Genomic DNA, 14,347 nt, shown 5'->3' on the forward strand with positions numbered 1-14,347 from the left:
ATTTCCTGATTCATTCCCAGGTGCACCTAATCCATCAAGGAAGACCTAACGAATGGGATGATTTATAGTAGCTGTACTTTTTCACGTCTGAATCATATCTGGATGGTATTCGCAATTTTGGCCCACATGGTAATAGAACGCCCTGGTGTTGAAGCTCCTGCTTCGATTTTAATTTCCTATCATTGTCCAAAATGTCTTTATACACAACATTTCCCCCCCCCCCAAATTTCACCAAGTTTGGGTATGTAAAAACTTCCATCGTTGAGACCCATTCTGGGGCTTTCAAATATAGATTGTATTTTTCAGACTATAAGATTTTGAACAGGTAAATTTAAAAAAAAAAACAGTTTTTGCACTCTGCAGGCCTCCCAAACCCTCTGCACACCTTTTTTTTGGTGAAAAATGGGGCATGCAGAGAATTTGAGAGGCCTGCAAAGTGTTCCTGGGGCTGGAGGAGGCAAAAATGAGCAAACCCCCCCCCCCTGTGTTTTGTTTTGTTTTTTGCAAAAATTGCGCCCATTTGTTTGCAAAAAACAGGGCATGCATAGGATTTGGGAGGCTTGTAGAGTGCTCCTGGGGCTGGGGGGGGGGCAAAAACGAGCAAAAAACCAACCATTTTTTGCTCCTTTTTGCCCTCCCCAGCCCCCAGGAGCCCTGTGCAGGCCTCCCAAACCCTCTGCACCAGGGGTGGGTTTCAACTGGTTCGCGGCGGTCCCTGCGAACCGGTTGGTCGGCGAACCCGGAAGTAAGTAACTTCCGGGAACGGCGAAGGGCCCACCCGCGCGCCCGCGCTCCTTACCCAGTTTTGATGAGTTCTGCGCTTCCACGCATGCGCAGGATGCATACAGCGCCTGCGCGATCCTCCAGGAGAAGCTGGAGCATTGCACAGACGCTAGTACATGCACGCACTGCACGCATGCACGAGGACGCCACACGCGTGCACGAGGACACCGCCGGTCCCGTTCCAACCGAACTGGTTGGAACGGGGCGAGAAACCCACCCCTGCTCTGCACGTCCATTTTTGCAAAGGGGGTGGGGTTTTGGGAGGTCAAAACTGTTGTATTCAGTGTATATGACGCACTAGAGTTTCGCCCTCTTTTTTGGGGGGAGGGGGAAAGTTGCTTCTCACACTCCCCAAAATACGCTATTTCAGTTTTATTTTCCCACGTACATCAGATCTTCGTGAATTTCTTATACAGTGATTTTGGAAGTATCTATGGCCTTTTTTTCCCCCTTCTCATACTATAGGAAGGCATGCCATCCCAGTTGTAAGTCAGGGGGCAGCGGTGGGATTCGAACCCACGCTGAGTGACATGATCTCAGTTGCATGATAAATAAATAAAAATAGATTGTCAAGTCAGGAAGCAGGATAAGGTGAGCTCCAATATCCACATATGGAATACGAGAGTTTGAAGGGGTCTGGGAGGACCTCTAGCTCAACCCCTATGCAGATAGTCCCTGACTTATAACCACAATTGAGCCCCAGATTTCTGTTGCTAAGCTCGATGGTTGTTAAGTGATTTTTGCTCACTCTACAACCTTTCTTGTTAAGTGACTGCAGTAGTTAAGTCAGTAACCTGTGACTCTGGCTTCCCCATTGAGTATAAAAGTAATAAAAGGGACTCACATCTCCCCCAGGATATGGCAACGGTCATAAATATGAGTCAGTTGCCAAGTGCCTGAACTTTCTGGCCATGTTTGGAAGCAGACTGTCTTGAAGGGTTGAGATATTAGACCAGGGATATAAAATCACAAGATGTAGACATAATGCTGAGATCCAGGAAAGGGTGAAGAGAAGAGGAACAAAGGAGAACAGAGATCTGGTGGCTAAATTGCAGGAGGAATGGTTGAGGGAGCTAGCTATGTATAGCCTATTGAATTTGTTGCCACAAGGAAGAGGGAGTCAAGCTATTCTCCAAGGCACCTGAGGGTAGAACAAGAAGCAATGGGTGGAAACTAATCAAGGAGAGAAGCAACTTAGAACCAAGGAGAAATTTCCTGACAGTTAGAAGCAATTAATCAGTGGAACAGAATTTGCCTCCAGAAGTTGTGAATGCCCCAACACTGGAAGTCTTTAAAAAGATGTTGGATAGCCATTTGTCTGAAATGGTATAGGGTTTCCTGCCTAGGCAGGGGGTTGGACTAGAAGACCTCCAAGGTCCCTTCCAACTCTGCTATTGTATTGTATTGTATTATTGAACGGGATGTATTATTTGGAACCTTGACATAGGGTTTCCTGCTTGAGTAGAGGGTTGGACTAGAAGTCCTCTGAGATCCCTTCCAACTCGGTTGTTTTGAAGAACGGAGAAAGCTTCTTGGATGAGAAGCGAAACGTTTTCAAGGAAAAAGACCCCAAGAAAATCCAGTGGTGTTTTTGAAAAGCACTTTTGGGATTGAATTGGGAGAATAAAAGGTGGTTCTTAGTGATGGAGCTGAGATTTAAAAACAACAACAACAACCCCACAGGCCTAGATTTGTCCACAGCTCGATCTGGATCGTTGCCCTGAGTGGCAACACCTTCAGGCTGTTAGCGGAGGCGCCCACCTTGCGTTCCCCAAAAAACCACAAAATCAACTGAGAAGTCAGCACCAGCCGTGCAACTCGGTGTTACATCCAAACCTCCAGTCCCCCCCAAGAAGGTTCCTCCATCTGGATTTAGTGGGAAGATCAGGATCGGGAGCCCAGAACTACGCAACGCTTGGCAGAAGATTCCTCATCTCCTCCGATTCCAGACAGTATCAAATGGCAGCTTTATTGGAAGGAGTGCAGGGCTGATGGAAGATCCCAGAACATAAAATCCGCTTGTATCAAATGATACAGACTCAGCGGGGCGAATAGAAGAACCTTAACAGTCAAGCTTCTACATATTTAATTTCCTGGCAAACCTCCGTAGAGCACAGGAGCATTGATTTAAGCGCTTGCCGGCCTGATGGAAGACTGTTTGCCTAACCACAGCGAGAGTATCCATGTGGGGAGTAAAATCCATGGGCGAGGAGGGCTACCAAATAAGAATTTATTTGTGAACAGCAGTAGCTCGCTTGTTGTTTGTGCGCGTGCTGTGGAGGGAGGAAAGGGATACCTCGCAGCTGCTTTGAGCCCTTCAGATGGAAGATCTACCAATCTTCAGATGGAGAACTTATGAATCTACGAAGAAGGTTTGCAGGAGTTGAGTATGTCAGGTTTAATGAAAAGAAGGTATAGGCCTTAGGGGTTCCCAACCAGAGGTGCTGGTACCTAGGGGTACGAGATGATATTCCAGGGGGTGCAAAATCTTGGGTTTTTTGTTGTTAGTCGCAAAGTCATGTCTGATGCCTAATGGCCCCATGGACCATGTTCCTCCAGGCCTTCCTGTCCTCTCCCATCCTCTAGAGTCCATTTAAGCTCATGCCGACTGCTTTGGTGACTCCATCCAGCCACCTCCTTCTCTGCCATCCCCTTCTTCTTCTTTTGCCCTCCATCGTTCTCAGCATGAGGCTCTTCTCCAGGGATTCCTTCCTTCTCATTAGGAGGCCAAAGGATTTGAGTTTCCTCTTCAGGATCTGGCCTTCCAAAAAGCAGTCAGGGTTGATCTCCTCCAGGACTGACCAGTTGGATGGCCTTGCGGTCCAAGGGACTCGCAGGAGTCTTCTCCAGCACCAGATTTCAAAGGCCTCCATTCTTTGGTGCTCAGCCTTCCTTATGGCCCAACTTTCACAGCCATCCATTGCAACTGGGAAAACCATCACTTTGACTAGACACACTTTTGTTGACAAGGTGATGTCTCCATGGAGAGTACCAAAAGGCCCCATGGACAATGTTCCTCCAGGCCTCCCTGTCCTCTACCATACCATGGAGTCCATTTAAACTCACGCCAACTGCTTTGGTGACTCCATCCAGCCACCTCCTTCTCTGCTGTCCCCTTCTTCTTCTTTTGCCCTCCATCATTCTCAGCATGAGGCTCTTCTCCAGGGAGTCCTTCCTTCTCATTAGGTGGCCAAAGTCTTTGAGTTTCATCTTCAGAATCTTCTAAAGAGAAGTTAGGGTTTTTCCTCTCTAGGACCAACAGGTTTGATCGCCTTGCAGTCCAAGGGAGTTGGCAGGAATCTTCTCCAGCACCAGAGTTCAAAGGCCTCCATTCAGCCTTCCTTATGGTCCAACCTTCACAGCCATCCATTGCAACTGGGAAAACCATAGCCTTGACTATACATACTTTTGTTGGCAGGATGATGTCTCTGCTTTTTAGTATGCTGAACGTGGGTTTTGAAGTTTCAGAACTGTAGCATAGATATATAATTATATGCATATAATTATTTATTTTTAAGGGGAACAAGAATATATCAGAAGTGTTCTAGAGGTGTGGGGTATAGAAAAGTTTGGGCACCTCTGGACTAGGGGGTGACATGATAGCAGTCTTCCAATATTTGAGGGGCTGCCACAAAGAAGGGGGAGTCAACCTATTCTCCAAAGCACCTGAAGGCAGGACAAGAAGCAATGGATGGGAATTAATCAAGGAGAGAAGCAACCTAGAACAAAGTAGAAATGTCTGAAGTAGAAATTTCTGACCGTGAGAACAATTAATCAGTGGAATAACTTTCCTCCAGAACTTGTGGATGCTCCAACACTGGAGGTTTTTAAGAAGAGATTGCCCAGCTATTTGTCGGGAATAATATAAGGTCTCCTTGTTGAGCAGCATGTTGGATTAGAAGACCTCCAGTGCCTCTTCCAATTATCTTATTCTGTTAAATGAACAGAACCGCCTCCCCCTATTATTTCCTGCTTGTAGGTATTTTTTTTCCTATGGTGTTGTTGCAGCAGATTGAGGTTTGTAATCTACTTACGAAAGATCAGGACTTGAGACCACGAAGGTGAGAGAAACAGGTTTATTTGATGCATCGAGTTCAGCGTGTTCACACACCAAATTCTGAACTTCCTGGGCTCTGCCCAGGATGCTACTTTTATGCCATGTTCCACACTGTGCATTCTCAAGGCGTTTCCATACACGAGACAAGCATGACATTTTGAAAAGCAGAAGTTCATTTGGAATGTTACAGAGAAGTACATAGGAGAAATACAAGAAAGAGAAGTTCCTTTAATGTCTTAAGTTGTCAGCAGTTTTTACCTCTGTTCTATCTCTCACCCACGCCTGGCTTCCTGTGCCCCTCCTTTACAGGGTCTTGCCACACTGTTCAGCCCTATTTTTAATACTTATGAGGAAGTTGGAGAGAAAGTTCACTCCAGCTAAAAGTCAACTTTGAAACTCCAGGGCACTAGAATGAAAAGCCAAGCTAATATGAATTTATAAGGTCCATTCTATTAAGACCACCTAACCTGGCCAGCCACTGGCGGGTTTACCTGTGCACCCCCTCCTGCATCAGTGTGATAACTTTGAACAGATGCTAAATGAGTTGGTTGTAAGTGAAGGACTATCTATATTGAGAATTCATCTCCCAGAATACCCAGGGAGCCTAGGCAGCCTATCTGGGAAGGTTTGTAGCAGATCTTCGATCAATTGTCTCAAGGAAAGCTGCCTTACTTAGAGGAATTCTATTGATCTGTCTGCTTTTCTATTATTCAGTAAAACTGTGTGATAGGTTATTGAGGGGTTTGGGGGCCAATGGTTACACTTGGCTTTGGATGTCATACCTCAGGCCAAATTCGAAATAGTGCGAAGGACTTGGGGGAAAATAGGACAATATTTTGACTTATTTTCATTTTGATGTGGTTAACATTAAACTTGTGAAGGCTAATCCAGTGGTGAAATATAACAAATTTTGCCACCGGTTCTCTGGGCGTGGCTTGGTGGGCATGACTTGGTGGTGGTGGGGTCATGTGACTGCGTGGGCGTGGCTACCTTTTTTAAAAAACAATATTGAACATTTTTGAAAAAAAAAACTTTTACAAATGTTTAGTTCCCACCCCCACCCTCCCCCCCAAGCCCCCCATCCTTTCCCCTCCCCCCCCGACTTCCCAGAACCAATACAGGGTATAAATCTTTAACAAAGAGAATCTAAAGTAAAAAAAAGATAGTTAATAACGTATTTCCATTGAACTCTAGCTCCTCCTTGCTGGACTAACTCTAGATAATTTATAATTCCTGATCTCTAATCATAAGCTATCTGGAATTTCTTAGTCCCATATTTATTTTGAGTATAGTCAATCCATCTTCTCCAGTCCAGTTTATATCTCTCATTTGAGTGGTCCTTGAGATATGCTGATATTTTAGCCATCTCTGCTAAGTTTCTTACTTTTAATGTCCATTCTTGAATAGTAGGCAAATCTTCCTTCTTCCAGTATTGCGCCACCAACAATCTAGCTGCAGTCATTAAATGCAATATCAGATTAGTCTCTACTGCTGTACAGTCAGTAATTATGCCTAACAAAAATAACTGAGGGATAAACTTTATCCTTTTTTAATTTTTAAAGCATTTTTTTACTACTATTCACCCGAACCGGTAGTAAAAAATGCTTTAAGAAGTGGGGTGGGGGAAGGTTCAACTGTACAATGAAATCGTGGGAACATTTTTTCCCCACTTTTTAAAGCATTTTTTTTTTACTACCAGTTCAGGGTGAATAAATAGAGAAAAAAAATCTTTAAAAAGTTTAAAAAAAAACACGTTCCCACGATTGAACAGCACAGCTTATTGTCATGGAACCTTTTTTTCACTTTTTAAAGCATTTTTTTTACTACTGGTTTGGGCAAATGGAGAGTAATTTTTTTTTAAAGTTTTTGAAAAGGTTCCTACGATTGCACAGCAAAGCTGATCATCATGGAACCTCCCCCCCCCCCACTTTTTAAAGCATTTTTTCCTGCCTATTCACCCAAACCAGCAGGAAAAATAATGCTTTAAAAAGTGAAAAAGCTCACAGATGATCTGCACGATCATCGGAAGCTTTATTCTTCTGCTTTTTAAAGCATTTTTTCCTGCCGGTTGCGGTGAATAGGCGGGGGGAAAATGCTTTAAAAAGTGGGAAAGTCCGACAATTGTGCAACTCACATCTGAGTGTAAACTGGTAGCATTTTACCCCTGGGCTAATCCATATATATAGTAATAGCAATAACAGTTAGACTTATATACCGCTTCATAGGGCTTTCAGCCCTCTCTAAGCGGTTTACAGAGTCAGCATATCGCCCCCACAGTCTGGGTCCTCATTTCACTCACCTCGGAAGGATGGAAGGCTGAGTCAACCTTGAGCCGGTGAGATTAGAACCGCTGAACTGCAGATAACAGTCAGCTGAAGTGGCCTGCAGTACTGCACCCTAACCACTGCGCCATCTCGGCTGTGTGGTATTTAGTTGTGTGTTTAATAATTTTCCTCTTTGGTTGTACAAAACATTGTGGTTTTGAAAGCCCTTTTGGGAAGGTCTACGGAGCATCTTATAAGGGTTCGAGGATATTCTAAGCGTAGAGTTGTTGTCCACCTCTGCTCTAAGGAAACTCTTAACCTCTAAGATACTCCAGGCAGCCTCAAATCTATTTCTTATTTAGCAGTTTCATGACCAATGAGCTCCCAAACTCTAAGAAAAATGTTCTTTCCACTGTGATAAACATAGAAGAACAGCTCTTTTATTTTCATTGATTTGAAGGAAGATGTTGCTGTCTTAAATCCTTCTGTTGACTTCTGTTGTCGAAGCCCTAGTAAAACCACACTTGGAATATTTGCATCCAATTTTGGTCAACACAATATAAAAAGATGTTGGGACTCGGGAAAGGCTGCAGAGAAGAGCAACAAAGAGGATTAGGGGACTGGAGGCTAAAACATATGAGGAACGGTTGCAGGAACTGGGCCTGGCTAGTCTGATGAAAAGAAGGACTAGAGAAGACATGATAGCATGGTTCCAATATCTCAGGGGTTGCCACCAAGAAGAGGCAGTCAAGTTTTCTCCAAAGCACTTGAGGGCAAGACAAGAATCAATGGATGGAAATCATGGAGAGAAACATCCTAATATAGTATAGTATAGTCTTTATTGTCATTGTACAAAAGTAGAACTAAGTAATTTTCTGAGAGTCAGAACAATTAATCAGTGGAACAACTTGCCTCCAGAAGTTGTGAATGCTCCAACACTGGAGGCTTTCAAGACAAGACTTTTGCCTGGAACAGTTTAGGCTCTCCTGGTCAAGCAAGAGGTTGGACTAGAAGACCTCCCAGCTCCCTTCCAACTCTGTTATTCTATGTTCTCAAATGATGGCTGAATACATCAAATTTGAAGGGACAAGTTAAACCATCATGTCTGATTTAAATTAATTAAATGAAGTTAATGGATGAGATAAAGTTACTCTGGGAAAATTATTTCTTGGCAAATCCCTGCTAATTTCGGGTAATTTCTGCATTGCTTCTGAGATATTTAGAGACGTTGAATATATTTATGAACTCCTGTTGAGTCTTCTCGTGAATGTAGTTTCTTTCCACTCTTCCAGAATATAAGGAATAGCATCTGCCTTTCTTTGGTTCTCTGGAATTTCACTTGTTCTCCAAGAGTGGTCTCTCATCTAATGTCTAAATGTTAAGCACTCAAGTATCTTCAGTATTCCAAAATAATATTCATCTGGGCCTTAATTTTATTCAAAACAGATAACCCTTGATTAACAAGGATTGGTTCAGGAGCCGAGGTGGCACAGTGGTTAAATGCAGCACTGCAGGCTATTTCAGCTGACTGCAGTTCTGCAGTTTGGCTGTTCAAATCTCACCGGCTCAGGGTTGACTCAGCCTTCAATCCTTCTGAGGTGGGTAAAATGAGGACCCGGATTGTTGTTGGGGGCAATATGCTGACTCTGTAAACCGCTTAGAGAGGGCTGAAAGCCCTATGAAGCGGTATATATAAGTCTAACTGCTATTGCTATTTGAAGTTACAACAGCACTGAAAAAGGTGACGTAGGACTAATTTTCACACTTGCAACCATTGGAGCATCCCCGTGGACAAATAGATAGTTGGCAACCTTCACGTTTTTATGGTGTTGCTATTCCTCCTCCTCCTCCTCCTCCTCCTCCTCCTCCTCCTCCTCCTCCTCCCTCCTCCTTCTCCTCCTCCTCTTCTTCTCCTTCTCCTTCTCCTCCTCCTCCATCTCCTTCTCCTCCTCCTCTTCTTCCTCCCTCCTTCACCTCGCTCCTCCTCTTCTTCTTCTTCTTCTTCTTCTTCTTCTTCTTCTTCTTCTTCTTCTTCTTCTTCTCCTTCTCCTCCTTCTCCTTCTTCTTCTCCTTCTCCCCTCTTCCTTTTCCTCCTCCTCCTCCTCTCTTTTTAATTTTCTGCTCATTTTCCTCATCTTCTTCTTTTTTCTTTCCTTCTCTTCCTCCTCCTCCTCTTTTTCCTTTTCTGCTCCTCCTCCTCTTCCTCCTCCTCCTTTCTTCTTCTCCTTCTCCTCCTCCTCCTCTTCCTCCTTCACCTCACTTCTCTTCTTCTCCTTCTTTTTCTCCCCTCTTCCTTTTCCTCCTCCTCCTCTTTTTAATTTTCTGCTCATCTTCCTCTTCTTTCCTTATTCCTCCTCTTCCTCCTCCTTTTTTCTTCTTCTTCTTCTTTTTCTTCTTCTTCTTCTTCTTCTTCTTCTTCTTCTTCTTCTTCTTCTTCTCCTCCTCCTCCTCCTCCTCCTCCTCCTCTTCCTCCTCCTCCTCCTCCTTCTCCTCCTCCTCCTCCATTTCCTTTTTTGCTCCTCCTCTTCATCCTCCTTTTTTTCTTCTACCTCTTCTTCCTCTTCTCCTCCTCCTTTTCTTCTCCCCCCCCTCCTCCTCCTCCTTCTCCTCCTTCCATCTTTGAGATAACTTTGACCTGGATGACTAACAATCTCCACAGCTAATGTTCCTTCTTACTTCTTGGTCTTCAGTGCTACATATTATTCTGAGTTTCTTCTATTCTGACCTTGCTGATTTCATAAATAAATCTTAAGGACTATTTGAGGTCTCCTCCCACTCCCCCCCCCCCAAAAAAAAATACCATCTGTCTTCGTGCCAAGACCTCCACATCATTCCTTTTCTTGAACAAGAAAAGAGCATGGAAAAAAAGGAAGAGAGGAGGAATTGCAACAATACTTTTTTATTTTCTAGGAATGTCAGGATGTCAAAGTGCAGAATTCTGCCCCTTTCAGGCAAATAAAATATTAAATGGGTGCTTCAAAATGCAGGTAGGGGAACCACTCAGATAAGGAGATGAAAATTTAATTTTAATGCATGGTGGGATTAAGCGATTCACTTACTTCACAACCTCAATCAATTTTAATATTTTAGTATTTAATGTGAAAGTGGTGTCTCACCAAGAACAATTTTAAAAGTTGCCCATATCTCTTTCTTACTTCACCTGCCCACAAAGTCACTGTTTCTCTGTTCTCTATTTCTCTTTACCCTCTGTAGGAAGTTGGCACCCACACCTCTCTTAGAAAAATGAAATATTGTAGGAAGTATTAAAAGGACAGAATATTTCCCCCAAAGGGAGGCAGAAACTCATCTCTTCCCACCTTTGTCAATGGGCCATTAAGGCTTGAGCCAGTCTATTTTACATAATAAAGATCTACCTCCTTCAGGCAGAGCCATAATAGGAATCCCAAAGCTTTTTAATTACACCACCACCCAGCAAGGCTCAATCAAGCTTGGGACTCAGGACAGCCTACAGAGGCCTGCATGGCCTCATGGGAGTCTGACAACCAATCAGAACACAAGCTCAAATTCAAAAGCCCCAAGAGGGGATAAAAACCCAGGCACTCTCCGCATCTCTGTCTTTTTCCTCCAGGACCCCAAATCATGTGGTCTTGTCCACCATTACAAACCAATAGGTCTCCATATTTCCAGTGTCTTTTCCCCACTTAGAACTGAACCTGGTGTCAGAGTTCCAAATATCATGCCGAATTAAATCAGAATCCAAGGCAGAGCTGTCCTTAAAGTTCCAATTTAATAAAACAGACATGTTGGCAACCATCTGCGGAAATCCCAATTCTGAAGACTTCCTGGGATTCCACCCAGTTGAAAGTTCATGATCTTATCCACACACCCATAAATCCATCACATGGTCCAATCTTCTTCGGCCACGCTGGCATCTCCACCCAGCTGGTTCCGGTTAGGTGTAGAGGTATGGAGACAAAAGATGACCTTGGCTTCTAGAAAAGAATGACAACAACACATTCCACAATTCTACTCCTTTCTATACCCCCCTCCCAATTACTACACTAATGAAACAGTATAGTGAAATATTAGAAAGTGTGGCAGGCCAAAGATCCTAATAGGAGCATAACTACAGGCCTGACACCTGGATGGACATTTCTTCCAACACCTGCAAAATTCCATGCAGAAAATCCAAACAAGCCAGGAGGAGGGGGGGAGACACAGACGTAAATCCTATATCTGTACTCAAACTGCTTTTGCTGCACACAGGTTGCTTTTGGAAAGTGAGGGGAGCTGAATGTCAACTCATAAAGCATTTGCCTGTCTGTTATCAAGTTGCCATGATGAGGAAAGGTGGGGGGAGCGCATTCCACTTCGGCTAGAGTCGGATCTCAGATTACTACAGCAGTCTTGTGAGGTGTGGATCTCATTGGAGAATGTGATTTACGACACAGACTGAGGGGAGGGAAGAAACAGGGCAAAGTTCAGTCATAATTTAAATGAGGTCAGTTCTGAATGTAGTGGGGTATTGCTGAAATGGTGTTCCTAATAAATGACTGGATTTCTTTCTAAACTTGGCTCAAAGCTCATGAATTAATTAGCGCATCTTTCGGAAGACTGACACAAACATACAGATTTGCATTATGTAAACCGATCAAAAGTGTTACATACGTCACCGTCTCTTGAACATGTTTTTTTTTTCCTGTTTACAAAAATAACATACAAATATGTTCAGGAATTTCATAGATAAGAACAGGGTCATCCTCAAAGCAAGGAAGAGTGCCTGATACCATGATAAATCCTATTTTAAGTTTTCTACTCTGGTTTTATTAGAAGAGAAACACAGAGGAAAGATAGAGGTAGGCCCACAGGTGACTCCAAGGGTCATTGATAATAAATCAGCCTGGAATTCTTACTCCTGATTCTTTTTACTAACAGCAGCAAAAACAGCTGCCCTCTTGCCATAAGCTATATTTCAGGACTGAAGGAGGGTTGAAGTAAACAGGAAGGGATCTTCTGTTTTTTTTCCTTTTCTTTTCCTTTCCTTCTTATTTATTTTTCATTTTATTTAGTTTCTTTTCTCTTTTTTCTCTTTTCCTATTCCTTTCCTTCCTTCCTTCCTTCCTCTTTTTTTTCTTTCTTTCTTTCTTTCTTTCTTTCTTCTTTCTTTCTTTCTTTCTTTCTTTCTTTCTTTCTTTTCTGATTTGCTCCGATGAGGTCTGCTCGGGCAGCCAGTTAACTCCACATTTAGGAATCTCTTTCAGACCACATTTATTATCAGGCACCCTTAATAACAAAACTTACAGTTCAGTGTTAAGATTCTTCTGACTTTCCATGATCTGTCCCATCATGTAGTGTAAAAAGATGATGATTTTATCCCCATGCTGAGTGGAGATGTAGAAAGCTACTATTCCAGTTCACAAAGGCAATTAAACTGCCCGGCTATAAACTTTGCATGTGGGCAAGATGCCCCGGTGGCCAATCATAAACAGAGATGTGATCACATGTCATGGAACTACATTTCCTATAAGGCAATCTCTGCCTGCATTTCCCATGAGGTAGTTTCTTAAAGGAGACAGTTCTTAATTCCTACACTAGCTATATACTGCTGGGGCAGGCCATTTTCCACCAATTAATTAACAGAACCACACATTTGGAGGGGACCTTGGAGATCTTCTAGTCCAACTCCTTGCTTAAGCAAAAAACATTTTCCATAAGGCAGTCTCTGTCTGCATTTCCCATGAGGTAGTTTCTTAGAGGAGACAGTTCTTAATTCCTACACTAGCTATATACTGCTGGGGCAGGCCATTTTCCACCAATTAATTAACAGAACTACACATTTGGAGGGGACCCTGGAGATCTTCTAGTCCAACTCCCTGCTTAAGCAAAAAAAAACCATATACCTTTTGAGACAAGTAACTGTCCAGACTCTTTTTAAAAATCTCCAGTAATGGAGCAACCACAACTTCTGGAGGGAAGCTGTTCCACTAATTAATTGTTCTAACTGATGAGTTTCCATCCATTGCTTCTTGTCCCGCTCTTACCACTTGTTCTCCTCTCTGACATCTTGAAGGAACAATCAACAAGATGTCCTCCTCCTATTTAGACAGATGGTGGGATCTATGGAGTAAGACCATTAAACTTACAATATCTACAGCATTCAAAGAAAACATATACAAGATGGTTTATAGGTGGCACTTCCCCCCAATGAGGTTAGCCAAGATGTTCCCTGGATTATCTCCATTGTGTTGGAAATGTGGAAGAAAGGATGGCACATTCTACCATATTTGGTGGTCCTGTACTGAGGCCACGAAATATTGGAAAAGGATTAAAAAATGGCTAAAAGAGGTTACCGGGGCAAACATGGAATGGAGACCCAAGAACCTTCTACTAAGCATTAAACCAGAAAACATAAGCAGTTCAATATGGCATTTGAGCCTACATATAATTATGGCCGCAAGAATAACTTATGCACAATTTTGGAAATCCACTACCATACCGTCGGAAGATGCTATAATTAAAAAGATCTATGAATGTGCAGAAATGGACAGAATGACGGGTTGGCTGAGGGACAAAGGAGAAACGGAACATTATCTTAGCTGGAACCTATGGTATCTGTGGGCGACAAGGAGAACAGCAGGGACTTAAAATGGGGAAAGTTAAAAGTGAACATGGGTATTGTAATAGATTCCCTGAATTTTGTAATGAGAAGATGTGGCTTAGAGACCTAACAATGAGGAAGGAAAGAAAAAAGTTGGGCTGTGAATGACTGTCACCGCGGGGGGGGGGGGGTTTGTATGTTTAAAATTGTATTTGTATTTGTATGTTTTACTCTTAAAAAATGTATAACTAATAAAGATTACTTTAAAAAAAAACAAAAAAACAAGATGTCCATTCCCTTCCGCAGAGAAGTTTGACCTTGCTGGCCTCATCCAGACTCCCCATCCATTTCTCACACTCAATAGTTAATGCAACGAATCAATCACAAATACATTTTTCCATCACACAACAGTTTTCCTTTCCTTCTCCTTTCTCTCTCTCCTTCACCAATTTCTTTTCAAGTTCCCCTTACAAAGCATTGGAAGTGGCCCCAATTATTTGTGTCTTTGGAGACTTGCAGAGCTGGGCTTTCGGCTCAAACGGGGATAATTTCCACCGTGTGCTTTACATCAAAAATGAGGCCTCAGTTTATTTCTTCAGATATTTACTTGTTTGGTATAAATGGGTCTGCAGAAGGTCAGAACGTGCAATTACACCAAGGGGCTGGTTTAAAGTTTCATTGACA

The sequence above is a fragment of the Thamnophis sirtalis genome, unplaced genomic scaffold, assembly GCF_051295495.1.
Source record: "Thamnophis sirtalis isolate CommonGarterSnake01/CBP01778 unplaced genomic scaffold, rThaSir2_p1.2 scaffold_45, whole genome shotgun sequence".
In the NCBI taxonomy this organism is placed as follows: Eukaryota; Metazoa; Chordata; class Lepidosauria; order Squamata; family Natricidae; genus Thamnophis; species Thamnophis sirtalis.